General features: G+C 60.4%; 1 protein-coding gene across 1 annotated transcript in view; it reads right to left on the bottom strand.

Moving 5' to 3' along the window:
- The window catches only part of NCOR2 (nuclear receptor corepressor 2), a 215602-nt gene extending 200128 nt beyond the window's left edge, over positions 1-15474 (bottom strand). The window contains 1 exon segment of the mRNA XM_058531253.1: positions 15234-15474. The gene's annotated coding sequence lies outside the window, so the exon portion shown is untranslated.
- Between the last annotated feature and the right edge of the window lie 11805 nt (positions 15475-27279).

Here is a 27279-nt window from a genome sequence, read left to right as displayed (position 1 = left end):
TTTCTTAATTTTCCAATTTACAGAGAACACGCCTGTTCCGCTTCTAAAAACCAAAAGTCTTTCTCCTAAGGCAGCTGTGAAACCACAGGCCCCTCCACCAAGGGCTTGGCCCTGGGGAGATCCCACACCCCAGGCAGAGGGGGCCGGGGGCAGCCCCCCGCAGGCCTGCTGCCGCAATCCCACCCCAGGAACCCATGGGCGAAAGAACAGCCGGGAGCACCCCGAGGCGCCCGAGAAAGTCCACACGCCGCCTTCAGCCAAGCCACGTCTCCGTGACACCAAGCACGTGCCACGTAGCCCCGAGACAAAATGCTATCCATGCGGAAGTCAACACTCGTCAACTAGAGGGGCTGGCCCGGTGGAGCAGCGGCTAAGTGCGCGCGCTCCGCTGCTGGCGGCCCAGGGTGCGTGGGTTCGGATCCCAGGTGCGCACCAACGCACCACTTGTCAGGCCATGCTGTGGCGGCGTCCCATATAAAGTGGAGGAGGATGGGCATGGATGTTAGCTCAGGGCCAATCTTCCTCACCAAAAAAAAAAAAAAGGAAAAATTGGTCAACTAGATCCAACTGCACCAACACATGACAAAAACATAATTATAAACAATAAAAATAATGATAACGATAGCTACGCAGTTCCCAATGCCTTGTATGTCACCACTCTAATCTTTCAAAGAGTCCTAGAAGGTTGGTACTATCTCGGTCCCCATTTTACATATTAGGGAAACTAAGGCAGGGCAAGCCAAGACAACGTGCCCAACAACCCACGGCTGGTAAGAGGCCACGGGGAGACGGGGACCCGAGCTATCAGAATGGCAGCTGTAACCACCCGGGTCCGCCGCCCGTCTAGACGTGGAGAGGAAATTACTAGGGTGAGTTACACAAAAGCTGTGGATATTTGACCACTTCTGACCTACAAAACCGGCAGATTCGGACGGCCCATCCTCATAGCCACTGCACAGCGCACACAGAAAGACAGCCACGGGCCTTCTTCCAGCCCGGAGCCGGGACAGGGTCCCAGCCACGCAGGCGTCCATGCAGAGGCCCGTAGACGTATGAAAACACGGAGCAGAAGAGCACACGTCCAGCTGAGAAGTGGCCACCTCCGGGGAGAGGACTCGGGTGACGTGAAAGTCACCCAGAATCTTCTTGTTAATAAAAAGCAGCCACCTCAGCTGGCAGCCCCAAGCCCGGCCTGCCGGACCGAGGCTGGCTGGGGTCTTCCCACCCTCTCCCCGCAGCGGCCTCTCTGCCCGCGGGGCCTGGTCTCGGAGCCTCCTCGGGCAGGACAAGGTCTCCCCACCTAAGGATCTAGTTGCGTTTAATTGCAGGCTTCAGGTTTCTGGGCGCAGGCCCAGAGGCCTTCGGGGCCGGAGGCGTGGGCCGTTTTCTTCCTCTTTTCAACACAGCTGGAAGGAAGCAGCACGCGGCACGGCCCGCCTGCCCCGAGGACACGGCACACCTGCCCTTTGGGGACAGGGCCCTGGCGCGGGAGATCCCACCCGGGGGAATCAACCACGACTCGACACAGTAGGGGGACAAGCCGGGGACGTATTTCTTTTCTGGCCATGCCCTGAGGCCAGGAACCCCCAGGGGAACTGAAGGAATTCAGAAGAAAGAGAAGCAAGAACACGCCACCATCCCTACCTCACGCCGCCCTTCTCTCGGCAGAGCCTCGCCATGGCGCTCCCTCTGCTTCTGCTGCACTGCGTTTTCCCTCCGGCACGGCCCCTTACAGTTTACAGGTCCCTCACCCACAACCCCAGGTCGAGGCCACGACACTCAGCGGTCACCTGACTCCACGGTCACTGGCAGCAGGGACACAGCAGCGTCTAAAAGACCCCACCGCTCCGACTGCCGGTTCTCAAGGAGGACGTGGCTCCGTGTGAGCGTCCTGTCTCCACTGCAACAAATGACCAGAACGTGGTGGCTTCAAACAGCACAGCTTTATCACCTTGCAGTTCTGCAGGTCGAGAGTTGGAGACAATCTAACAGCGCTCAAGCCAGGGTGTCAGTGGGGCCGTGCTCCTTCTGGATGCTGGAGGGGAGAACGCATTCCTTGTCTTTCTCAGCTTCGAGAGGCCGCCTGCACTCCTTGGCTCCTTGCCCCTTCCTCCATCCTCAAAGCCAGCAGCCCAGCTCCTTCAAATCTCTGATTCTGATCTCCGGCCTCCTCTTTAGAAGGACCCTTGTGACCACTTTGAGCCCCAGGATTATCCACGATAACGTCCCCATCTCACGGTCAGCTGATTAGCGTCCTTCATTCCATCTGCAACTTGAATTCCTCTTTGCCATGTAACAATATAGTCATGGTTTCTGGGGATTAGGACACAGACATCTTTGGGGGAGACCGTTATTCTGCTTACCACAGGCTCCAAAAATCTTCTCCTAAGGCCCACCCTGCAAACCCTGAACTCCGACTCCAACAGGCAAGTACTGGGGTCCACGTGACTCAGTCTCCCCACTCCTACAGAGCACGAGCAGTGCGGCATGCCCCGCTGCACCACCTGTGTGGTGAACACACCGCCCCCCCATGGTGCTGAGTCCAGCCTTTGATGGAAATGTGAATCAGGCAGACCCCCACGGCCTATCACTAGAGACCTCCCTCTCCAGGATGACGACAAATAACTCATCAATCGACACTCTTGGGCAACGGTTTTCTTTTTTAGACCAGTCACAAATCACCCTCCTGTACATCCCACACTCCAGTGAGATCCATAACGGGGAAGCCACCATGTCGAAACCCATATTTGTCCACGTCCATGCCGTCCAGGTCAAGAACGCTGCTGGCACCTACAAAGCACATGGCCTCTGTGAGGATGGACGGCTTGCAAGGTACAAGTGACCTGCAGCACGACACACGTTCAGGAAAACGTCCAAAGGACCAAGCCATCCTAGCCCCCACCACGCAGCCGGCGTCTGCCACAAACGGGGGTGCAGGGGTTAGCGGGCACTGGGGAAGCAGAGGCCACCCCGTGTGCCCGGCACAAAGCCACTCAGGATGTCCCCGCTGTGGGTCAGCGCCCTCCCACAGTTGCTGCTCACCACACCCTCTCTGACTCCTGCCCCCAGGGCCCTGACAGTCCAGCACGGACAAGCGAACCCCGCCCTGGAACTCTACACCTTAACCACGTTAACCACCGCAACCCGGAAGATGGCGGAGGGCACGAGGACCTGCTCTCCATGCTTCAAAGCCCTCGTGTGCTCTTTCCCACCAGGAGACCCGGGAGGAGGACGCCGAGGCCCAAGCAGTTGTGCAAACATCACAGCGACCCAGCAGTCAAGACGGCCTCAAATGCCCAGCGCCCTCCCCACGGCCCAGCTCCTCGTCCCGATCCCTCCAGGCAGCTCCACTTCATCGTGTCCCCCCACTCCCCTCCCACCCTGGCGTCTAGACAGGGCCCGCCCTCCCCAGATTCCCTCGACGCCCCCTCCCACTGACCCCCCCACACCAAGGCAGACCCCCCCACCCCCGAAGGTCAAACCGCCCCCTGTGCCCTCCACACCTTCCTCCCTGCCATCCAAACACCCCAGAGACGCTCTCCACAGCACAGGGAGCAGAGGCCGCCAGACACACGGCCAGGGGCTCAAGGGCACAGAGGGGGCGGCAAGAGCCCGAAGGTCACACAGCAAACCTGCAGAGCAACCCCGGGGTGCACATGCTTCCGCCTCGGCGTTCCCACCAGGAGAAGCACGTTCCAGGAGGCGCTGCAGCCAGGTGCCAGGAGATGCAGCTTCCTGCCCACCGCTGCGGCTGCTATTTATAGCCCAGACAGCGGGTCAGCTTCCTGCACAGCAGAGCCAGCCGCAGCCTGGGAGCCTGCAAGGGTGACCCCAAGGGGGACGGGCCAGGCGGGGGCAAAGCGGAGGGCAGAGACGCCCAGGCTGGGCAGAGGGTGGACGCAGGCTACCCTCCACGATCGGGGCCAGGAAAGGGAGACGTGAGGACAGGCCAGGCCCTGCTGTGACAGCCGCCCACCCAGGAAGGCACTTACAAGCCGCGTGCCCTGAACCAGTGACATCACCACCCTGTGCCTCACTTGCCCCATCACGAAACAGAGAAATTCAGTTCCAGCCACTTTGGGGTGATCGTGAGGCTTATACGGGCCTCACAAAACAGGCGCCCAGTGAGCCCGCCTGCAGCCCCCCGCCAGCTCAGGGCCCCCTCCCAGCCCCCACCCCGCCCAGACCGCACAGAGACCAGACTCGGAGGATGGGGACACAACCTGTCCCCAACAGGCCACGTCACAGAGGCCACCCAGTGCCCCAACCCACCTCCTCCCCTGTGAGGCAGGCAGGCAGGCAGACAGTGCCCCCATTTCACAGATGCAGAAACCGAGGCACAGAGAAACAGAACTCTGCCAAGGAGGGGAAATGGGGCCCTTCCCGGGGTTTCCTGGAGTTAACTGGGGTCCCCTCTCTCACCACACAGCAGATAGGCCTCGAGGGCCCCGGGGAAGACCCCCACAGGCAGCCTGGGGAGTGGGTCTGGGCCCACAGAGCTCCCTTCCTGGGACAGGGGAGCTGTCTCAGGCCAGCACAGCACCCAGGGGCTGCCCGCCCATGGGAACACAGGCATCCAAGGTCGTCCAGCTGTGATGTCCCAACTTTCCTCCAAAAATGACCAAGGGAACACCCACACGGCAGACTGAAGCACCCACCCCACCCAGGGCCAACCCGCACAGAAGTCCTCTGTTCTCGGCGCCAGGCAGCAAGCCCCTCATGTGACCCCACTGAACCCTCACGGGAGCCTCGCAGGACAACTGACCTGACTGTACCCACTTTATGGATGGGGAAACTGAGGCCTGAAGCAGCCAGGACCTTGTTATCCCAAACCCTGGCCACCCCAGTGCTCGGGGAGCCAGCTCCGCTCTGCAGGGGCCTGTTGTGGCCCCCCACAGTGGGGACAGGGAGGGAACGGCCGAGGCTCGGCGACCTGGCAAGGGAGAGGGCTACTGCAACAGTCCAGGCAAGGCACGACGGAAGCTGTGTGCGCTTCCCGGGGCTGCCGTCACAAATCACCCCAGACTGTTCTCTCCCAGTTCTGGAGGCCAGAAGCCCAACACCGAGGCGTCAGCGGGGTGGTCGCCTCCGGAGGCTCTGGGGGAGAGTCTGCTCCCCGGATCTCCCAGCCGGCCACCTCGGCACTCCTTGGCACGTGGCCGCGGCGCTCTAATCCCTGCCTCCATCTTCTCGCCGCCTTCTCCTCCTACAAGGACCCAGCCATGTGGGATGTAGGGCCACCCTCCTCCAGCGTGACCTCACCTCAACTAATCACATCTGCAACGACCCTATTTCCAAACAGGGTCCCCTCCTGAGGTTCAGGGAGGATCACGAATTGGGGGGAGACGATTCCACCAGGACAGTGGCCTAAATGAGGTGCACGCAGTCGAGGTGGGAAAAGTGAATAAAGTGATAAAAATATTCAGGAGGGCTGGGGGAGGCACGGACACTAGACGATGCGGGGACAGGTGGAAGTGGGTACCGCCCCATCCCGCCCCCTGCTCACATCCCCCCCAGTTTACCTGGTCACAGGAGGTACCCAGGGCCACCACCTCACAGAAATCCACCAGCACCCCACTCTGCAGAGCTGATCCAGGCCCCCAGAGGGGGGCCCCCCCTCCCGGCCCCCGCCTCCACTCCTGGCCCGGGGGTCTGGCAGAGGAGCCCTGTGGAGCCCCGGGCAGCGCGTCCCCGGCCCCCACCTTTCCAGGCGGGCTCGCCCCGGCAGCCTAGCGAGCAGGGCTCGGTGCCAGGCGGTTGCCATGGCCACGGAGACACCACCGCAGCCCCGGGCGGTGCTCCCAGAGGGGCCGTGCACGCACCGAGGTTCAGCGTGAGGACAGCAGGGGCCTCGGAGGCACCTCCTCCCACGGCCGGCCTCCGGGACAGGTGACCGACAGCGGCTCCCAGAGGGGCTCCTGGGCAGCGAGGAGAAATCCACCCCCCCACACCCCCCAGACCTGCCCGGCCACAAGTCCCCCCCCCCAGTTTCTGCAGGGGCCGGCCGAGGCAGGTCGGAGGTCGGCAGGCGCCGGGCAGACAGGCCTCGAGGCGGCGAAAAGGGTCTGGATTTGGAGCAAGAAGCGGTGGAAAGCCTGCGGGGCTGAGCGAGGTCACGTCCTTCACCCGCCGTGGCCCCACCCGCAGCTGCGACGGCCCCACCCGCAGCTGCGTGCAGAGAGGGACCAGCGGTCAGGACGGGCGGAGGCCGGCGCATCAGAGAGGGAGGAGGCCACTGCAGGCGCCGGGCAGGCGGGAGGGCAGCTTGGGAGACCCCAGGTCTCGGCCCATGCCCCCCACTCGGGAGGCAGCCCAGGCTGGCGTCTGGGGGTGACGGGGGTCCGCAGGTCTAGTCTGGGACCGGCTGGGTCCCAGGCCCCTTGAGGACATCCATGAGCAATGAGGAGGCTGCTGGATCCACCCGCCGGGCCCCAGGGTGGGCTGCCTGGGTTTATAAGACGGAGGGGAGAGGAGCTGGGACACGGCCTGCAGGAAGGACCCACGCGTCAAAGGCCCCTGGGCGCCCCTCACTCCCTCACCCTGTGAGCTCTGGCGTCATCCGTCAGCCCGTGTCACAGGTGGGTAAACTGAGGAGCCGCGCACAGAGGGCCCGATACCTGCCCTGGGGGCATCGCACAGCCCGCAAGAGGCGCACACGCCGCTCAGACCCTGGCTTCGTCGAGCCCGGTTCATAACCCCTAAGACGCAAACACAGGTCACCGAGGGCTTCAGCCGCCGGACCCCAGGAGAGACCAACCCCCAGGAGCCTCCGGGCCTCCAGCCCAGGCGCTCCCTCACGCGCACAGCAGCCTCACGCGCACAGCAGCCCCACGCGCACGCTCACGCGCACAGCAGGCCCAGGCGCACGCGCGAACACACCAGCAGCCCCAGGCACACGCCCGCGCACACAGCTGCCCCAGGTGCACGCTCACGGGCGCACGCCCGCGCACACCAGCAGCCCCAGGCGCACGCTCACGCGCACAGCAGCCCCACGCGCACGCCCGCGCGCACAGCAGGCCCAGGCGCACGCCCGCGCGCACAGCTGCCCCAGGCGCACGCCCGCGCGCACAGCAGCCCCACGCGCACGCTCGCGCGCACAGCAGGCCCAGGCGCACGCCCGCGCGCACAGCTGCCCCAGGCGCACGCCCGCGCGCACAGCAGGCCCAGGCGCACGCTCACGTGCACAGCAGGCCCAGGCGCACGCCCGCGCACGCTCACGCGCGCACACACCAGCAGCCCCAGGCGCACGCTCACGCGCGCACACAGCAGCAACCCCAGGCGCACGCTCCTGCGCACACACACCAGCAGCCCCAGGCGCACGCTCCTGCGCACAGCGGGCAGCCGGTCGCGGGCTCATCTGACTCCACCCCCAGCAGCACCCCGGCTGACCTCCTCCCCCTTCCTCTCCAGCCCAGAGAAATACCCCAGGGTCAGCAGAGACCCTGAGCAGCCGCACAGCCCCGGGGCTGGAACGAGGCGCCAGGCTCAGGGTGGACACCCCCGCGGCACTGCCACGGCAACAGTTCCAGGATCCCTGGGCCCCGGGGTCCCCCGATATGAACAGACGGACGGCACGCTCCACCCGGGGTGAGCTCGGCGCCTGCTCCCCTCCAGGGCCTTCCCTCGAGCCAGGCGGCTCACAGGGCACGGGGCCTCCAACAGGAACAGCTGCCACCGTCCACGACAGTCCCTGTCATCTCCCCAAGTCCGACCCGAGACGCACGTCCCATGATCCCAGGTCTCGCCCAGGGTCTGACCTCGGTTAAGACTCCGCGGGGCCAGGCCTCGGTTTCCTGCCAGAATCGTCCATGAGGAGACCACCCCACAGGCGCTCGTGGGGAAACAAGCAAGGAAACATCTCGCAAAGTGTGTGCCTTTCCTTGACTCCTGCCCCACTCCAGTCCACCCCTCACGAGCTGAGACAACCTTCAAGAATGCATAAGATAAGATAAAATCAGACAGCAAGGTCAGAGCAAAGGGAAAAACCAGGGACACACTAATCTGAAATCAGGATGAAGTAAGTAAAACCAAAACAGAGGCCCAGAATGTTGAAGCAGGCTGTAAATTTGACTCTGAGCTTCCTAACAGCCAAAGCAAAGAGGGAAACAAGATGGATTAAAAGTGACTTTGCAAAAATTGTGAAAACCACGCACGTAGCACCGTACAGAAAGTGCTACAGCAAGAATGTAGTGTTGTACAGAAGGCATTACAGCCTCCGGCATCATAGAAGAGGCCAGAAATTGTGCCAGGGTCAGCCAGACTGCCTGCTGCCTTAACCATCCTCCTTTCCTACTGCATTCTACAACAGCAAATTATCACCATGAGCAGCAGCACCACTGGGCCGAACAGTGAGCCAGGCCAGAAGGACTTTAGGGTTTTAGGGTTTTAGGGCCCGCACGGGGTGACCCTCAAACTCACAGTCTTCCCTGGGCCCCAGCTTCCTCCACAGTGAAAACCCTGGAAGCTTATGCAGAAGTTAAAAGGAACGAGGGGTAGCTCCATATTCGGGGGGCAAACACTTTCTGTAAAGGGCCAGAGAATAGCTATTTCAGCTTCTGTAAGCCTTCTGGCCTGTCACAGCTCCTCAACCTAGCAGCGGCGGCCAGAAACCAGCCACGGACGAGCCGAGGGTGCCCGGGCGCAGCTGTGCTCCAATAAAACTTTATTCACAGACACTGAAATTTGAATTTCATATAATTTCACACGTCACAAAGTATTCTTCTTCATTTTATTTTTTTCAATCATTAAAAACTGTAGGGGCCGGCCAGGTGGCATGTTGGTTAAGTTCGCAGGCTCCACTTCAGTGGCCCGGGGTTCGCAGGTTCGGATCCTGGTGCGGACCTACACACCACTCGTCAAGCCATGCTGTGGTGGGGTCCCATATAAAGTAGAGGAAGATGGGCACTGATGTTAGCTCAGGAAGACTCTTCCTCAGGGGCAAAAAAAAAAATCTAAAAACCACTCTTAGCTGGCGCACCAGATAAAAACAGGCAGGTTTGGCCTGAGGATCACAGTTCGCTGACCCCTGCTCTATACGTCCTGGAATAAACTCCAAGATATGTTATAATTTAAGGGAGGAGAGTAAGATGTGACGACGGTGTGACACTGTCTGTGTGTGTGTTTTTACAGGGAACACACACTTGAGTTCACCTTGGGCAGGCACATGGCCACAGCGTCTCTGAGGGGGCATTTCCACGTGGCTGCCTCAGGGGACAGGGACCGGGAGGGCAGGAAAGGAAGGCGACTTCCCTCTGCACTGTGTTTTAACCTTTTAACAGGCCCATGCATTTTCTTTTATAAAAATAAGTTTTCATAAAGCCTGAAGCAAGTGGTCGCGTTGGAGTGCCTTGCTCTTTGGTTTTCTATATTTTTCTGACGACAAATAAAAAGTAACGTTATCCAAACACAAAGAGAATCTAGCTGTTATCCACATGGAGAGATGTCCGTGACGTGTTCACTCACAGCAGAAGAAACACGGATCACGACCACACGTGGAGAGCAGGCCCCCCACAGGCCCCCACGCGTGGGCCTGGGCGGACACGGACGAGGCGCCGCCGCTCGTCTGGATGAACCCGGGCCTCCTCCTCGGAGCCCGGCCGGTCCGCCGCCCTCGCCCCCGAGCCCCCAAGCCCCGCTCGCCGAGTGGGAGCTGTCCACGCCGCACAGACCTGGAGCTGCTTCCTGTGCCAGTGTGACAGCCAGGGAAGGCAGCGGGGCCACCGAGCAAGGAGCTCCCCGGTCCAGGGACAATGGCCTGGAGGACCAAAAAGGAGCGCGCTCAGCCAGCGGCCTGAAAACCCGCGTCTGGCCCTGTGTCAACAGAGGAGGCCAGGCACTAAGGCCGCGCTGCCCAACAGGGCTGGCGGCCACTAGCCCCGTGGGGCTGTTGAAATTTAGCAGGATTAAGTAAAAACTAAAATTCCGTTCCTCGGTCACACCAGCCTCACTTCAAGTGCTCAGTGCCACGTGGACAGGGCAGATCTAGAACGTTCCCTCCATCACAGAAAGCTCCACCGGAAGGTGCCACTCCAGGGTCCGGTGGGGCGTGAGTGGGTGGAGGGATGAGGAGCCTGGGCCAGCACGGGGGGCACCCTGGGCTTGTCTGGGTAACAGGGACGCAGAAGCGGGCCCGCCGAGATGACAGCGTTACAGCAGGCAGAGAAAAAAGCACACGAGAAAGGGGAAAAGCAGATGCCAAGAGCCCGGCCCTGCTCCTGCGCGCAGAACCTCGTTTCATCACCCAGCTCCGCGTCGTCCGATCAGGCAGCCGTCAGCCCCAGCCGCACACGGCTATTTAAGTGTAATTAATTAAAATCAGATAAAATTACCAGTTCCGCGGCGCTAGCCACATTTCAATAGCCAGGTGCAGCCGGTGGCGACGGGACGGGACGGCACAGATCTGGAACAGCCTCCACCACTGCAGGAAGCGACGGTCCCCTGAGGTGGGCATTATTTTCTCCACCTCCCGCCCTTTAAGGATAAGAAAACTGAGGCTGGAAGGTCAGAGTCTTTGCTCAAGTTATTAATTGATGGAAGCGAGATCTGAACCCAAGTCTGACCTCAAAGGAGGCCTTTCTAGAACCCAGCCCCCATGCGAGGTGGGGGGAGCTCGGCCCTCCCCCAGGAGGCCCCTCTGCCCTCCCCACCAGCCCTTCCCCCACTCTCCAGGCTGCGAAGCCCGCCAAGGTCCTGCCAAGGTCTGACGGGCACGGTGACTGAAGGCACCTGGAAGGGCAGAGGGGGGAGCCGAGCACATCCGTCCATCACCCACCAGCCCCAGAGTGGGGAGCCTGCCATCTCCAGGGGGCAACAAACCAGGCCCCGTTCCACGAGAGGATCCTCCCCAGCAGCCCTTCAGGGGGGGAATGGGCTGCGTTCACCCAGCCCGTCGGGGAGCACCTGGGTTCGACAGTGAGTTCCACAGGGAAGCCTTCCTCTCCCACAGGGTGAGCCAACACAACAGCAGCTCCCATGACACAGCTCACGACACAGGACCTCCCGACAATAAAGTCCAGAATATCGTCATCATCATCCCCATTTTAGAGATGAGCAAACTGAGGCTCAGAGAAGTTAAGTAACTTGCCCAGAGTCAAACAGCTTGAAGCTGCAGAACCAAAGAGCAATCCCACCACCCACGCTTTCTGCCCCTTAATCCTCTCCACTGCCCCACCAGCGGTGGGCGAGGTGCCCATTTTACAGACCAGGCGCCCAAACTCCGGGAGAAGCAGGGTCCAGCCCCTGGGCACAGTGCTCATACGTGGCTGTGCCGGGACCGAACTCACCAGAACGTGAAATGCTCAACCGGCCGCCCTCGTGGGGATGGCTGACCCAGGCCGTCCTCTACTGTTTGCTCAGGGTGATTCTTCACGGACTTAGGAACCAGAAGAGCCTTCCTCACCCACTGGGCCTGGCAATGTGGAACTGCCTGGGCACAGAAGTCTCACTTTAGTCTAAAGCAGAGTTCATAATAATGATTTTGATCAGTAAGCAAAAGTCACACCACCGTGCGACCTTGGCCTGGCCCAGCCCCTCTGACCCGATGAATTCTGCAAAATGAGGAAAAGCTGCCGTGTGCCCGTCCACCCAGAACCCCTCAAGGTGTCCAGCCACAAAGGCCCCCGAGGCTGCAGGCCAGCGTGCGGGCGTGCCAGCCAGGCACTCTCTGACACAGCTTCCTGGAGCCCCGCGATCCGCCCTGCTAAATAATTCAAAACGCTGTTTTTACTTCAAAATAAACACAGCCCGGTCGCCAGAGCGAATGCCAAATTTGCATGGATGTTTAAGATAAAATGAGACTTCAAAGAAATGCCAGGCCTGCAGCTGGCACTGTCCCCCTCCCCAAGTCCTGGGGAGGCATTCTCAGTCTCCTGCCCCCTGGGGCAAAAATCTGTAGGAGATGCTCCAATCAGAAACATAATTTCTTTACTCCTATCCTTCCTATCTGGGCAGCTCCCCAGAGCAGGCTGCTGTCAATTCTTGCTGCACCAACAAGACCGTGAATAATCCCAGGTCTTTAATTCTTAGTTCTGCTTCCAAACTGTGTGACCTTGGGCAAGTCACTTAACGTCTCTGCGCCTCAATGTCACCATCTACAGAAGAGGATGATAAGAGCACTGACTTCACAGGGTGGTCGTGAAGAGTCAAGGAGTGGACTCCTGAGGGCAGAGCCTGGCACACAGTAAGTGCTTTATACGTGTTGGCTGTTATTATAATTGCATGATATCTAGTATTTTCCAGCTCCCAGACCAGACGTCCACTTCGCAGGTTGTAAAGTCCCTTCTCCACCTCCAAGGATCCTCAAACGATGTCAGCTGACCCTTCCTAAGTGTCACTTCCCCAGGGACCCCCCATACCCACCTCTGGGACAGGCCTTTTAAGCTGACACAGCTGGGCTGGCCTGGCCCTGGGCAGCCTGGCCCTCCCCGGGGCCTCTCCGGGCCCCTCCCCTGGGCAGGAATCACCAGGGGGCAGGAATCACCAGCTCCCACAAGCTGTCCCCTTGCAGGGAGCGCAGTCTCAGAGGTGTCACCTGGGGAGGCCGCTGTTGGCGAGGGAGACATGAAAGGAAAACAGAAGAGGAGAGAAAAACACACACAAACAGAGCTCTCCACCCCCCGCTGCCAGAGCGCCTGTGATGTGGGGGATTTTGTTCAGAGCTGTGGGAAGGAAGGGCAGGCCAGCCCTGCTGCCTGGCGCATCTATGCCTCTCACACACAGGAGCTCCCTCGAGCTGGGGCTGCGGAGGTGCGGACTCCCCCCAAAATCTCAGAGTGAACCACCAACTCTGCACCCACAGGCCCCGGGGCGGGGAGGAGGGGGGTGAGGGGGTGGGAACACGGAACACGGGACACCCCCCTCGCCGGCAGGGGGAAACCAGGCCAGGCAGCCTCCACAGCAGCCTGAATGGCGCGGCGCCGGGGGGCCGGAACCCCTGGGGCCGCTTTCCAAGCCCGCCGGCGCACCCCCCGCCCCCAGGCCAGAGAACAACCTAGCGTCCCCCGCTCGTCCCCAGCTCCGGGCTCTCCTGCAGCTCATTCGTGTTGCCAGAGCTCTCAGAAATCTTAGGAGGTGGTATGAGAATTATTAGTTGAGGGAAAAGAACGGATTATGCCAAATAAATCCCTCCCACGTAGCCAAACCCTCGCCGAGGGCGGGAGGGGGTGCGCGCGCCCCACGCGGGGTCTCCATCCCTCACCGGGCCTGACAGCCACATTACCATGGACATGGATCTATCAATAGTATCGATCCCGAGCAGGCGTGAATAGCCCACTAGGAAGAGGCCAGGCCGGGCCCGCCGGCTCCCGCCCCCGCGTCTGGGCCCCGCAGACTCCCCCGGGCACCCGCGCGCGGCGGAAAATTTCCAAATTTCTGGGAAGCCAGATCGCACCCGGGACGCCCTGCAGCCGCTCCCGGAGCCGGCCTGGGTCTGCGCATCTGTTCAGTGGGCGAAGGCACCACCTGCCCGGCTCCATCCTCACGGGAAAAAGCAGAGGGGGGCGGAAAGAAGGCCCCTCCCCTCCCCAGATCCCCCACTCCCCAGGCAGAAGCTTCCCAGGCCGCTAGATTAAAGGCCAAGTTTTAGCACCCAGAAATAATAATAATAACAGTAACAGTGGCCATAGTAACACACGTACAAATACCTTCTACGCATTATTACCAATCCTCCGAACTCGGTACTATTATCCTCCCACTTTGCAGAGACGAAACCCGAGGCGCAGAGAGCTCAGTAATGGCCCAGGGTCAGGCTGCCAGCAAAGTGACAAAAGTAAGATTCGAACCCAAGGAGTCGAGCTGCAGCGTGGGCTCTGAAAGGGTCGGCTATCCCGGCTCACATCTCTTCCTTTCTGATTGCTACCCCCCCCACACACACACCAAAAAAAAACACAAAAGGCCACCCACGACGACGTGCACAATGCCCCGGGCCGCCCTCCCAGCTCCGCCGGCCCCAGAGCCCCTTCTATCAAAGCAGCCGCGGGGACCCAGGTCTGGTTTAAAAAGGGCAAAGTCAAGGCCACCGATAAGGCGACCCACCGGGCCCAGAACGCCCCCATCCAGCCCGCAGGGGTACTCTCCCCTTCCCCCCTCCCTCCCTCCCGCACACATCCTTCCTCCAAATCTGCAAAAGGGAAAAAAAAAATCATAATAAAACCAGTTCTCACCAACAGGGGGGAGGGGGGAGGAAGGGAGGAGGCAGCGCCGACAGAACAGATCCGCCTCCGCCGCCCGCTCCAGACCCTCGGCAAGCGGAGCGCGCGGCAGGCGGCGGAGGACGCTCGCTTCCCAAAACACAAACCTACAATGTAAAAATAACGCGGGGCGCCCCCCGCTACCGGCGGCTCGCAGGTACAGCGTCTCTCTGCTCGCGCCGCCCGGCCCCCCCCCGTCGGCTTTTTCCTGCAAGCGTCCGGGGTGGGGAAGGCGCGCCCCACCGGCCCCCCACTGCCCGCAGGTCTCTGCGGATGCTCCCCCAGCACTAGGGCCCGGGGCCTCTGGGTCCAGCCCAAGTGGGATCAGCTCTGAATTCCAACTTCCCAAACTAGTGGCATGCAAAGTATCCACACAGCCGGGGGAGGGACCAGGAGGCGGCCCAATGAGGCGTCACCAGCAGCGGGGGGCAGGCCCAAACACCAGGAACACCCGGGGCCCGGGGGAGGGGGGACAAGGGGCGCCTCTCCCGGGGGCACCCCCATCCAGCGCCCCCGGCCCCTAGCCCTAGAGCGGCCGCGCGGCCAGCCCCACCCCCCGGCGGGAACCCCCCATGCGCCCTTCCCCAGCAGCCAGGCCGGGGAGCCCGGGTGCCATCTCCAAGGGCTCCCTGAACCCGCGCTGCCCGCTAGAAAATAAGGCGCAGCGTCACCCCCCAAGTGTGGGGCTGCTTGGGGAGGAGGGAGGCGCATGGCGGCCATGGCCCTGGGGCTGGTGCACACGGCGGGGGGCTGCCCTGCGCATTTCCAGGACGCCCCCCCCGGCCGCCCACCCCCACGCCACTTCCCTCCTTCCCGCCCCCTCGCTGGGGAGCTGGAGTTCCCCTAAGTTCCCCGGCGCCCCCGCGCACGCGGCCCGCAGTGGCGGTGGGGCGCCTCGCTCCCCAGCAGGCCACCCCCGAGAGCGCCAACTCGGAGTGCAGGAGCCCCGCCAACTCCGCCGCGTGCGCCGCCCGATCTTCCCCGGGCCCCCGGAAGCGCGCCCCGCGCCTCCCCCGGCCCTCCGCGGGGACCCCGGTCCCAACTCACCTCGCGGAGGCGGCGGCGGCGCCGGGCTCGGGACGCGCTCGGGCCGCCCGGGCGCTCAGGCGAGTGGCGGGGCCGATCGGGCCGGGGCGCGCAGCAGGCCCGGCCTCCAGCGGGGCGCGATCCTCCCGCCGCCGCCTCCTAGGGCGCCGGCCCCGGGTCCCCGGCCCGCAACTTGGCGCGCATGGCGGGGCGCAGGGCGCGGGCGCACGGCTCGGGCGGGGCGCGGGCGGACGCGGGGCTCGCTGCGGCCCGGTCCGCGGCTCCGCTCCCCGGCGGCGGCAGCGGCGGCGGCGGGAGGGGGAGGAGGGGGCGGGGCGGGAGCCCGGGAGGCGGTGGCTCGACCTCCCCGCTCCGCTTCCCCGCCCGCACCGACGCGCCCCGGCCCGGCCCCCTCGGCCTCCTTAAAGGGCCCGCGTCGCCTCCGCGGCCCCGCGCGCACACGCTGACACGCGCGCGCGCGCGCGCACACAGACACGGGCGCGAGGCCGAGTTTCTCTTTAGCCCTCCTCCTCCTCCCCAGCCCCAGATACTTCCCTGGAACTGCGTTTCAGCTATTAAATTCTAACTCAGGAGTGGCCGGTGGATGGAGAGGGGGCTCCCGAGGAGGGCCACACACAGATGCGCAGGGACACGCGCGGTGGGGCCCAGTCCGGGGCCTGGGGCACACAGGAGGATGCAGAACCCCAGCAGCCGACGTTCACACGCTGGGCCTCCCCAGACGGGAGATGCGGCCAAGGTGAACCCGCGGGGAAACACACACACACACACACCCCCGCACCCCCAGACGTGAGCGCAGCCTCCACAGAGACTCAAATCTAAGATCACCCACGGATGAACACTGGGACGCACACACGGGTTCACACACACAGGCAGACACACGAGAATGTCCGTGTCATGAGGGCGGGGATTTCTGTGCTCACTGCCCTTTCTCGGTAGGGACTCCATAATGTGTTGAGTGAGCCCGTTTGGGAACATTCAGGGACACAGATGCACACACGCGACGCTGCAAGCCCGTGGTCGGCGCACACGGACGCACACGCACAGGAGCCCAGACCGCACAAGCATGGCGGGTCACAGACGAGCACACGTGTGGACACTCGCCGCGCACACGCAGGCACTCACAGCTCCAACAGGACCCCCACTGGCTGCCCTGACAACTGGGTGTCCTCACTTGCCCCCCACCCCGCCCAGGCTGTCCCCCAAGCCAGGCGAGACCTTTTTCAACAGCAGAGGGCACCGGGAGCCCCGGGCCTGGAGCCTCCTTCCTCCCCTGCTTTCCCTTGAGATGTTGGCGAGTTTGAATTTTTTTTTTTTTTTTCAGTTCAACTTTCCTTTTTTGGAGCGACGTCTCAGCAGATTCAGTTCTGCCATCTGCCAACATCTGAGAACCCCCAAGGGGAGCGGGGGGAATGGCTGCGGTGGGGAGGCGGCCATGCGGTTTCCAGGCCCGGGCGTGCCTCCTGCCTCCTGCCTCCTGCCGGCGGGGGGGGGGGGGGGGGGGGGGGGGGGGGGCCTGCCTCCCCTGCAGCAATTTGTCCTTCTCTGCCCCCTCCGGCAGCTAGTTGTTTTTTTTGGGGGGTCGGGCACCTGGGGCTGACAAAATCTGGAAAAATGGGAGTGTATGTGGAGGGGGCGAGGAGCAGTCATGGGTCAGCGGTCCCCTTCCTCCCCGGCCTGGCCCCACCAGCTCCACGGCTGTCCGCCCGGACCGTGGGAATCCACCGGCAAAAAGCCCAAGCTGCGGAAGGAGGGCCTGGGGGGGGGGAATGGGAACAGGGGGGCCCCCCAGCCAGCTCCACCCACGACAGCCCTCCTCAGCCCTGCCCCCAGTGTCGCCTGAGAACCCTCTGTATTTGCATTTTCATGAGATGCAGCTCTGGGATTCTCACTGCAAGAGGAGGCGTGTGGGGTGTCTTTAGGGGTTCCCTCCCCCAGCTTCTGCCCCCCAAGGGTGGCCCTGGGTCTGTGGCTGAGGCTGGGGGCATAGCAGGTAGCAGGCAGGGGGACTGCTGGCTTCGTAATGTCCAGGAGTCACCTGGACACCCCTCCAAGGGAGCCAGGTAGAGACGCCAGGGCCAGTGCTCTCCTGAGGGACGGAGTTACAGAAGGAACACAGAGGCCAGGAGAGGGAGGCGTGTCTCTGGAGAGGCTCTGCCATCTCTTACCCAGTCCTGTCCATTGGTCATTAGTCCGGCCTCATGGGCGGCCAGAGTCATACACGTGCGTGTCCTCAGGACCTCATGAACCCCCCCAGAAACCCTCCGAGGGGAGGTCTTGGTATGGACCCTGCGTTACAGATGGGGAAACTGAGGCCCAGGAGGATTAAGAAGTTAACTTGCTGGACTCACTCAGCTGGTGATTCCAGATGGGTGCGCAGAACCCTGCCCTGAAGGGGCCAGCGGGGAGAAGACTCAGCTGAGCCCCGCCCGACCCCAGCCCCCATGGGCTCCTTGCACTGCCTGCTCCCTGCAGGGCTGCACAGTTTGCTGCTGCCGCTCTGAGTGGCAGCCCCAGGGATCCACATGTAACTCACGGGAATAGGAGCTTTGAAAACTTGCCAAAGAACACTCTGTCCCAGAACAGCCTCTCTGGAGGGCACCTGAGCCCCCAGGATTGCAGGTTAGTGATAATACCAGCTAAGAGCTTCCCAAACTTCTCATGAAGCCTTCATGAGGGAAAGACTGTCACTATACCCATTTTATAGGTGAGGAGACTGAGACCGAGTTAAGGATGTCACCCAAGGACATTGGGCACCATATAATAAGTGGCCCTGGCCAGATGGGAGCAGGGTAAGGGGATGTCATCTACATCCAGGGGGCTCTGGCCCACTGGGGCCACATTCTGCCCCTAGGCTATGGTCCCACTGTTCCTTTCCAATCATTCAACCATTCCCTCTAAACACTTGGCAAACTATCGAGCTCACCTCTACCCCAGGACCTTTGCACTTGCTGTTCCCCCTACCTGAGACAGCATCTTCTAACTTCAGGTCCCACTCAATGTCATCTCCTCAGAGAAACCCTCACTGACCCTCTATCTAAAACCCCCAAGGCACTCACTAACCCATCACCCGTTCATTTTCTTCACCATTTATCCCACCTAAAATTATCTTGGGCATTTGTCACTTATATCTTTTTTTTTTTTTTTGCCGAGGAAGCTTCGCCCTGAGCTAACATCTGTTGCCAGTCTTCCTCTATTTTGTATGTGGGTCGCCGCCACAGCATGGCTGACGAGTGGTGTAGGTCCGCTCCCAGGATCCAAACCTGCGAACCCAGGCCACCGAAGTGGAGCACACCGAACTTGACCACTGCACCACAGGGCCGGGCCCTGTCACTTATAGCTTGTCTTTTGTCACCAGAATGTCAGCTCCATGAGAGCAGAGACCTCGTCGGTTTGGCTCACTGCTGTATCCCCAGCACACAGGAAGCACTCAGTTGAAATGTGTTGAGAGTGAATGAACGAATGAATGGATGAATGAATGCAACACAGGAGAGAAGGGGGCTGGCTGGGGGCCAGGCTGGGCCCTGGAGAATCCAGAACAGGTGGGCAGGGCCGCCCCACAGCCCTGTTTTCTAGCACTCCTCCTCTGGCATATTTCAGAGCCCAGCCTTTACCTTCCTCCATCCATCTCAGGCTCCAGGCCGGTGGGGGGCTCCCAGGCACAGCCCCAGGCCTGACACCAGGAGATGCCCGTTCAGGCGAACTGAGTCCCTGTGGGCACCCACGGTGTCACGTCTAACTTCCAGCCCCTCCAGCGGGCCTGCCCCAAAACATGCCCTCTGGGCAGGCCTAGAGAAGCCAGGCTTTTAGAAGGTCAGAACTCAGGCTGCTGGCAGGGTGCCCTGGGCCTCCTTGACCCCAGCCACCTCAAAAGCCCGTCCAAGCACACACGAGGAGACCCCTCACTCTCGGGGCCTCTACCAGTGAGGCCTGGTGAACATCCCCCGGGGCCAGTACCGGGCTCACGGAAATCTCTCACATACTTGACATACTTTAGACGTGCCTTCAAACAGGGGTTGCAAATGCAGAAGTCCACGGGCCAGCAAGCCGGTGACTGGAGGAGAGGTGGTAATAGAGATGCGTGGGGCCTGCGGCACACACCACGCCTGTCCCCAGACGTTCACAGCCACCCTCTGTTTAAAACAGAAGTGTGGCCAAGCCAAATACCAAATATTTGGGGAGGGGGGGTACATTCAGCGGGGGCTGGCCTGTTTGTGACCCTGCAGAGCATCAGCTCCCCAGGCCAGTTCCCACTCAGCGGTGGTTTCCACCCAAAATGGAAGGGGGGGGGCGGGTAGTGGGAAGTAGAAACTTTCTTAGTAGACAGGGGACCCTCTGTCAAAAGCGTAGGCAGGAGGTGGGAAGGCCAGGTTTCAATGAATGCATCCCAGCTTTGTTCATTCAATACGCACTTAGTAAGCACCTACTGTGTGCCAGGCGCTGTGGGATCGCCAGTGAAGGAGACCGCACAGCTCTCAGGCTGGGCATCCAGTGGAGCTGACACTCCAAGTATGAAGTTATGTCAACGCCCGTGTGCTGAAAGCCCTTTAAAGGGTAAGGAAGATACTCTGGTCTTCAAAGCAGGGTTAAATTTCAGGACACAGGATTCTGGAGGGGACAGGCTCGCCCCAGGTCCCCGTCCTCTCCGGAGAGAGGAGGCTGGAGGCCCCTTCCAACCGCCCAGCCCTGTGAAAGCCGCGCTGAGGATGTGGCTCTGCACCCTCCCCACCCCCACCCTCGCTGCAAGAAACTGCAGTGTCACCCCCCTCCCCCGGCTTCCCCTGATGGCTGCGTCTTTATTTATGACACTGTGTGCATTTCAGAAGGAAGGGAGCAGGGAGCAGGATCAAGCCCCTGTCGGATAGGCCTGCTTCTCTCTGAGGATAAACAACTCGCTGTCTCCCGGCGCTGCATTTCTGGGGTGTTCTCCTGTCCGTAGATCTGCCTGGATCTTTGCTCTCAGGCCTCGCGGCAAGAAGGAACAGAGAAGTGCACCATCGAGGGGAGACATCCAGCGAGGACTGTGGTCCCCAGAGCCCCCCTTGCGGGGTGGACATCAGTGCCCCAGACATCGGCGGGGCTGGCCGCATGGGTCCTGGGCGTCCCTCCAGGGGAACAGTCTGCAGCTGGGGACGAGCCGAGGAACAGGCTGTGCGTTCCGAGGGGCAGAGCTCCAAGATACATTGTTTAGCACAAAGGCAGGTGCAGAGCCGGGTGTGCAATGTGGTACCTTTTGTGCAAAAAAGGAGGGGGAGTAAATGTGCACAGACATGCTTGACTCTGCACGCATGCTTCTGGAGGGGCATTCATTCATTCAGGAGTGCCCACTCTGTGCTGGGCACCTCGCCAGGTGGAGGGAACTCAGCAGTGACCCAGCTAGGCAAAGCCTCTGCTCTCAGGGCGCTGACATTCTAAAGGGGGAGATGCCCGAGGAAAAGCAAATAAATCTGTGATACACTGTATCCAAAGGTGGTAGGCACTGAGAGAAAAAATAAATTGGGAAAGGCAGACAGTGTGTACAGAGGTGGGGAGGCCAAGGCAGGCCTTGCTGAGAAGATGACGTGCGAGCAATGACCCAGTAGAGGTGAGGGAGGGAACCGTGCAGTATCTGGGTAAAAGCAGAAGGGGCAGAGGGCACAGCCTGTGCAAAGGCCCTGGGGTGGGAAGGTGCCTGGCGTATTCCAGGAACACGAAGGAGGGCCAGTATGAGAAGAATGGGTGGGTGGGCAGTGAGGGGGAGGGATGTGGTGGGAGCTTGGAGAGGTTACAGGACACGTGAGGGACTGATACCAGGGGCGCCTCTGGCGGCTGCGGGGTCTGGGGGGTGGGCCCTGGGAGCTGGGGCGCAGGTGGGGGTGACTTGCTTTGACCATATCCCATGTGGACTGTTTAGACGCATCATGAAAGGTCTTTCTTTTTTTTAACCTTGGACATCTGGTTTTGGACATCCTCGTGTGTGCTTCTGGATTTCTTCTTGAGATTCAAGGAGGTCTCCTTCCCGGCATCTTTGCACCACATTTGCTGTTTCTCAGCCTCCCGGAGAATGTCAGGAATTAGTCCCTGGGTGGCCTGACCTCCCAGTGGGGCCTGGGAAGCTGGGAAAAGCCCCAGCCTTCCCAGGGTGGCTGCCGCACGGCTGTAGGAACAGTGGAGGAGGCCGCACTGCAGCGGTCACCGCACCTGGTCCTCAGGGCAGCCGGGCCTGAACCGCCCGTGGACGCACGGCCCGGAGCTCAGGCCCCCGTCAGGGTGAGATCAGAGCCCAGAGGCCTGCCCGCCACCAGCGAGGCCTGTGGTCTGGGAGCCAAGCATGTGTGTCCCTCTGGGTCCCCTCTGGCTTCTGCCCGACAGACCCAATGATCATCCTCATCTTAAACACATCCACGTGGCGGGCTCGCCTGACTCAGAAGGGCCCTCCAGCCTCCCAGCGCCCTCGGGGATTGCTGAAAGCCCAGCCCTGCGTGTGCAAAGTGCACAGGGCTCTAGAGCCCCAGGGGAGGGTCCATCGAGCACGGAGAGCAAGTTGAAATGGAAAGATCCACAGTTTTGAATCAGACAGATCTGGGTTCAACTCCCAACTCTGAGACCTCATTCAGTCACTCAACAAGCGTGTCGTAGGCTGGCCCAGGGACCCAGCAGTGAATGAGACTCACGTGGAGCTAGCTTTCGGCAGGGCAGTGTAGGGGACGCTGGCATGTTAGCGTCCATTCCTCCCTGCCCCTGGCGGGCCTTCCTGGACGGCAGAAGCCAAGTGTGTTTCCCAGACTCCCTTGCAGCGAGGGTTCTGCATGGGCTGTGGTTCTAGCGATCCATACGTCACACTGGAATTCGGAAGGGAGTGCACAGGGTGGAGTGGGTCCAGCCGTCGGCCGGGGGCACTGCAGCAGCGGGGCAGGCTCTGGAACTGGCGGGGGGGGCAGTACTGCGTTCAGGGGGCAGGGCCGCAGCCCCCTCGGCGGCCCAGTCCTGCAGCGTGTCTCTGCGCGTCACACCTGAAAGCTCGGCCTCAAGTGCCGAGGCCGCTTACCACCCTGAGTGGAATCCCCTCAAGCCCCCGGAGCGCCTTCTCTTCCGGGCGAGATTTAGGGAGTCAGCAAACAGACAAGCAAAGGAAAGAATACGGTTAAAAATGGTGGTGACTGCGGCCAAGGAAGCCATGTGGGGGCCGAGGGAGCTGGAGGGAAGGGGAAGGACAGGGTTGAGACTTGGTGAGCAGGGAGGGAGGGTCTCCCGAAGGAGGCGGCATTGAAGATGGCATCCAAAAGCTGAGAAGGAGGCAGCAAGAAGGTGAAGGAACAGCATCCCAAGTGGCAGGAACAGCAGACACAAAGGCCACGCTGTGGGAAGTGACTTGGTGTGTTCAGAGAATGGGCAGAAGACCCGTGTGGCTGCAGCGTTAGGATGGGCAACTCACTGTACCTGCCCGAGCCTCGGTTTGCCGCATCTGTGAAATGGGCTGGACTCCCTGCCTGGCCAGCCTGACGGAGTGCTTCCAGGAATTCAGTGAGCTCATACAGCCGAACACCCTTCAAAATCCCGATGAGCCGGGGCCCTAATATCTTAAACAGCGTTCTTCAAGAGCTCTTTCCATGATGGGCCCAGGGCTAGCTGAGCATTGCCCAGGATTATTGATATAGACGGGCTGGGTGGCACGACGGTGAGGCACACACACCCTGCAGCCAGACCGCCTGGCTGTGTGGCCGTGCGCAAGTTACTCAACCTCTCTGAGCCTATTTCCTAATCTGTAAAATGGAGAACAAACCCTCCCTCGTAGGATTACTGGGAAAATCAAATGAATTAATGTGCATAAAGCAGGCACTGTCTGGCACATGGTAGGTGCTTTATAAGCATGAGCTATTTATCACATCTCGCTGAGGCTCCCAATACCCTGACAGGATTGGAACTACTACCGTCCCCACTATACGGATGAGGAAACCGAGGCTCAGAGAGGTAAGTTAGCAGTCTAGGCCATCATCTGGGAAGCGATTCACATTTGAGCCCAGCTGCACCTGGCTCCGGAGCCTTCTCTGCACCATCCCGTGAGGTCCAGATGGGTCACTGTTGTGACTGTAATTTCCACTGCTCAGAGAAAGCATTACTGCCAATGATGGAACAAACAGCCACAGGGGAGGCAGGGTTGATGTCCCTGTACCCAAAAATATGGCTCACTGGCCCCACCGTGGCCCCCTGGGCAGACTCTGGTTGGTATGAATCACCATTGTCACTGCACCTGCCATCGAGGACACTCAGTTTTGCCAGACTATGTTGTAGGGGCGAGAAAAGCCAGAGCGACAGCCACAGGGAAGGGAAGGGCCCTGGGTGGCCTCCTCAAACACATCCACGGTACTGCCTCAGGGCCTTTGCACTGACCTCTCCCTCTGCTGGGAATGCTTTTCCCCAGGTGACCAGGACTTGCTCCCTCACATCCTGCATGTCTTTGATGAAACGTGACCCGCCCATGCTAAAACAAGCCCCTCTCCAAGCTCCAATCCTCCTGGAACTTACCGGAGACCTGAGACAAACTCCTGGTCTCAGAGGGACCATCCTCCAGTGAGGGGCCCCGACGGAGAAAGCAGTCAACACAGAACGGCGTGTTGTCATCTCAGCTGGGATTGAAGGAAAGGAGTAAAGCAGAGGGGACCGAGGCGGCCAGGGGGGCCGCTCTGGGGAGGTGGCAATGGGGAGCAGACTTGAACGAAGAGAGAGGGCCAGCCGTGGGCAGACGAGCCTGGCCGACACGAGTGTCCTCGGACGACACACAGGGAGCACACGGCCCCCGGACGCACCGGGGGAGCCCGGAGGGTTCTCAGCGGGACTGTGGCCAGGTCTGGGTCACGTTTCGGAGGGGTCATCCCTTGGAGCCCACAAGGCGGGAGGCCTGCGGTGAGAGGTGCGGAGTCAGGACGGGGCAGGGCCGCGGGGGGAGGAAGCGGGCGCCCAGAGGTCCAGAAGGAGGGAGGTCGGGCCTCCCCCAGCGGCCGGCACAGGGGAGAGGCCTGCGGGCTGGGCGTGGAGACAAGTCCAGGCGGGCGAGGGTGGGAGCCGCCCGTACCTGTAAGACAGTTTGCTTTGGCAGCAGCCGGAGGGAAAGTTTCAGTGTGCGCCCTGCGCCTCCTTTGAGCTATTTACGGAAACGGACACACAGGAGCGGCCAGCCCTCCTGCTCTCGAGGCTCTCGGAGTCCAGGCGGCCAAGAAGGGTGGCCCACACAGGGGGATCAGGCCTCCTCTCGTCCCATCCCATCATCTCTCCTAAGCTCTCCGTGCCTCAGCTTGCTCCTCTGTGAAATGGGCATCACAGAAGCCCCTTCCTCAGGGGGTGGTCATGGGCCTGCAGCACCGTGTTGGGCCACATAAGCGTCAGCCGTACTCCTTTTATTAAGGGTTACCAGGAAGGGGAGAGGTGGGCGTGGACCGGAGGAATCAGGGATGACTTCCTGGCAGAGGCGTGCCGGGTGCTGGTTCCGGTTATAACAGCGATGGCTGGCTGGGCTCTTATCTGTGCCCAGTTCATGCCTGCACTTCCGGAATCCCTGCAAGAATGCCGGGAAGTGGATGCAGTTCTCGGCTCCGTGGTATAAACCTCTGGTCGCGGCTGTAACCATGACCACAAACGTAGTGGCTTCGAACAACGCAGACTCACTGCTTTATGCTTCTGGGCAGCAGTGTCCGAAATGAGTCTTGCAGGGCTGGCATCTAGGCGTCTGCAAGACGGTGTTCTTTTGGAGGCTCTGAGAAGAACCCGGTTCCTCGTCTTTTCCAGCTTTCAGAGGCTGGAGGCCCTGCGTCACGCCAGCCTCTGCCCTATCACCACGGCTGCCTCTCGGAGCCTCACCCTCCTGCCTCCCTCTTGTAAGGACCTTTGTGATGACACGGGGCCATCGGGATGATTCAGGACGATCCCCCACCTCCACATCCTTAACCGAGTCACATCTGCAAGGCCCCTGGGCCACGTCAGGTCCATACCCGCAGGTTCCGGGGATGAGGCTGTGGACGTCTGTGGGGGATCCGCCTGCCCGATCCATCTGATGCACAAGAGCGCTGAGGGGAGAGAACGTGCCCAGGCTCCAGAGCAGAGCCGGGGCCTCCACTCCCGTCTGTCAGGCTGCAGAGCCCACGGTCACCCCGTTTCGGGGTTCCGGCTTTTGCTGTCCTTAGAGTTTGAACCCGCGTTTGGCTGTTCCAGCCACTCAGCTTCATCAATTCATTTAACAAACATTAACTGAGCACCTCTTGCGTGCCAGGCAGAGTTCCAGGCACTGGAGATACAGCAGCAACCAAGTCCAGAGACCACCCCCGTCTGCATGAAGCTGACAGTCATTCAGTCACATCCATCACAATCCAAGTAACAGAAGCCCTGCTCAAATCAGCTTGAACGATGAGATCATTCGTTATTTATCGTCTGTTATTTCCCACAGCCAGAAATCAGGAGGAGGGGTAGTTCTGAGTTTGGTTCCTTAAGTGCCAGTGTCATGGACCCCCATGTTCTGTCTGTCTTTCTGGTTTCCCTTCCTCAGCTTTGTGCTCATCCCACATTCCCTCATGACCAAAAAATGGCTGCCACTGCTCCAGCTAATACATCCAGACACAGCAGCCAGCACATGAAGAACAAGAAACCTTCCCCAAACCCCACTGCAGCCCTTCACTCATGTCTCATTGGCCAGAACTGGGTCCTGTGCCCATGGTTTAATCAACCTCTGGCACAGGAAATGGGATCAGAGCAATCGCCTGAGACCAATTCGGATTCCCCCCAGGGCTCGGAACGTGTCACACTTTCCTGAGTCACGTGGGCGGCATGGGCCTTTAAATAAAATCAGGACAAGAAAGAGGGGGACAATTGCTAGGGCATTAGATGGCTTGGGTTCAAATCCTGGCTCTGCCCTGTTCCCTCTAACTCTCTGGGCCTCAGTTTCCTCATCTGTAAAATGGGCATAGTAATAGGACCTCGTTGACAGGATTGTTGTGAGAACAAAAGGAGTCAGGGCAGGCTAAGCCCAGCTCTCGACAAGCGTCCCTCGGCCTCCTCCCCAGGGCAGGGCCCAGAACATCAATTCTTACTCCACGGCCTTGACTGTAGAAGACTTTTTCCTAGCTTCTCCCCAAATTAAAATGGAAAGCTGCTCAAGGTGACTGCATTTCAAGACCCCATCCTGGAAGCTGGTGAGGGAAGGACTGGTGTGAGCCCTCTGCCCAGAAAAACGATACTTTGAGAGGTACTCACCAAGAGCGGGGTACTGGCTGAGTGTTGGGCACAGGGGACCCCCCTCCCCTTTACCTGGACCAGCCGCCATGGACAGGTGAAGAAACTGAGGCTCAGAGAAGCACAGCGGCTGGGTCCAGCCGGGAGCAGAGGCAGAGAGCAGGATCCGCAGCGGTCCCGCGGGCCCTGAGGCAAAGCCCGCACACGTGTTAGGGCGCCGCCCACAACGTTTCAAACATCTCATTGGCCAGAATTGGGTCACGTGCCCGTCCGGAGCCTATCCGGACAAAGGGGATTGGCTCACTCTCAGACCAATCAGGGCCTTCCCTGGGCTGGGGGCGGGCTCAGCTGCCCCGAGGCTCACGGCTGGTGGAGAGACGGCGGAAACCCCAACAAAATTGGGGGTCCTTCCTGCTAGGGAAGAACCAGCATTTTCCCCTTCACAAGTCTTTCCAGAAGTGTGACATCCCTACGTGGGTTGATTTTGGGTGGTGAACTTTGTATGGGTTTTAGATGGACCTTTTTAATAGTTACTAGTTTTTATAATAGTTATAACCTTTTATTTGTGGCAAGTGATACACATTTTTCTTTTATCATAGCTACACAATTTGCTTTTAAAAATAAGTTTAGATCCCATCATACTGACTTTTGACATAATTGAACCAAAAAATAAAATAAAAGTTTAGGCAAATTCTCATATACTCGGGTGGGAGCGTAAAATGGTCCAACTACTTTGGAAAATTCTATTTACCATGTCTGAACATACGCCCACCTACGACCTGGCAATGTCTATCGCAGGTCTATACCCTTTAGAAATGTGTCCGTAAAGACACGTGCACAAGGATGTCCA

Source organism: Diceros bicornis, chromosome 35 (genome assembly GCF_020826845.1).
Source record: "Diceros bicornis minor isolate mBicDic1 chromosome 35, mDicBic1.mat.cur, whole genome shotgun sequence".
Lineage (NCBI taxonomy): Eukaryota > Metazoa > Chordata > Mammalia > Perissodactyla > Rhinocerotidae > Diceros > Diceros bicornis.
The sequence above is the reverse complement of the archived record's forward strand: the minus strand, read 5'-3'. Positions and strand labels throughout refer to the sequence as shown.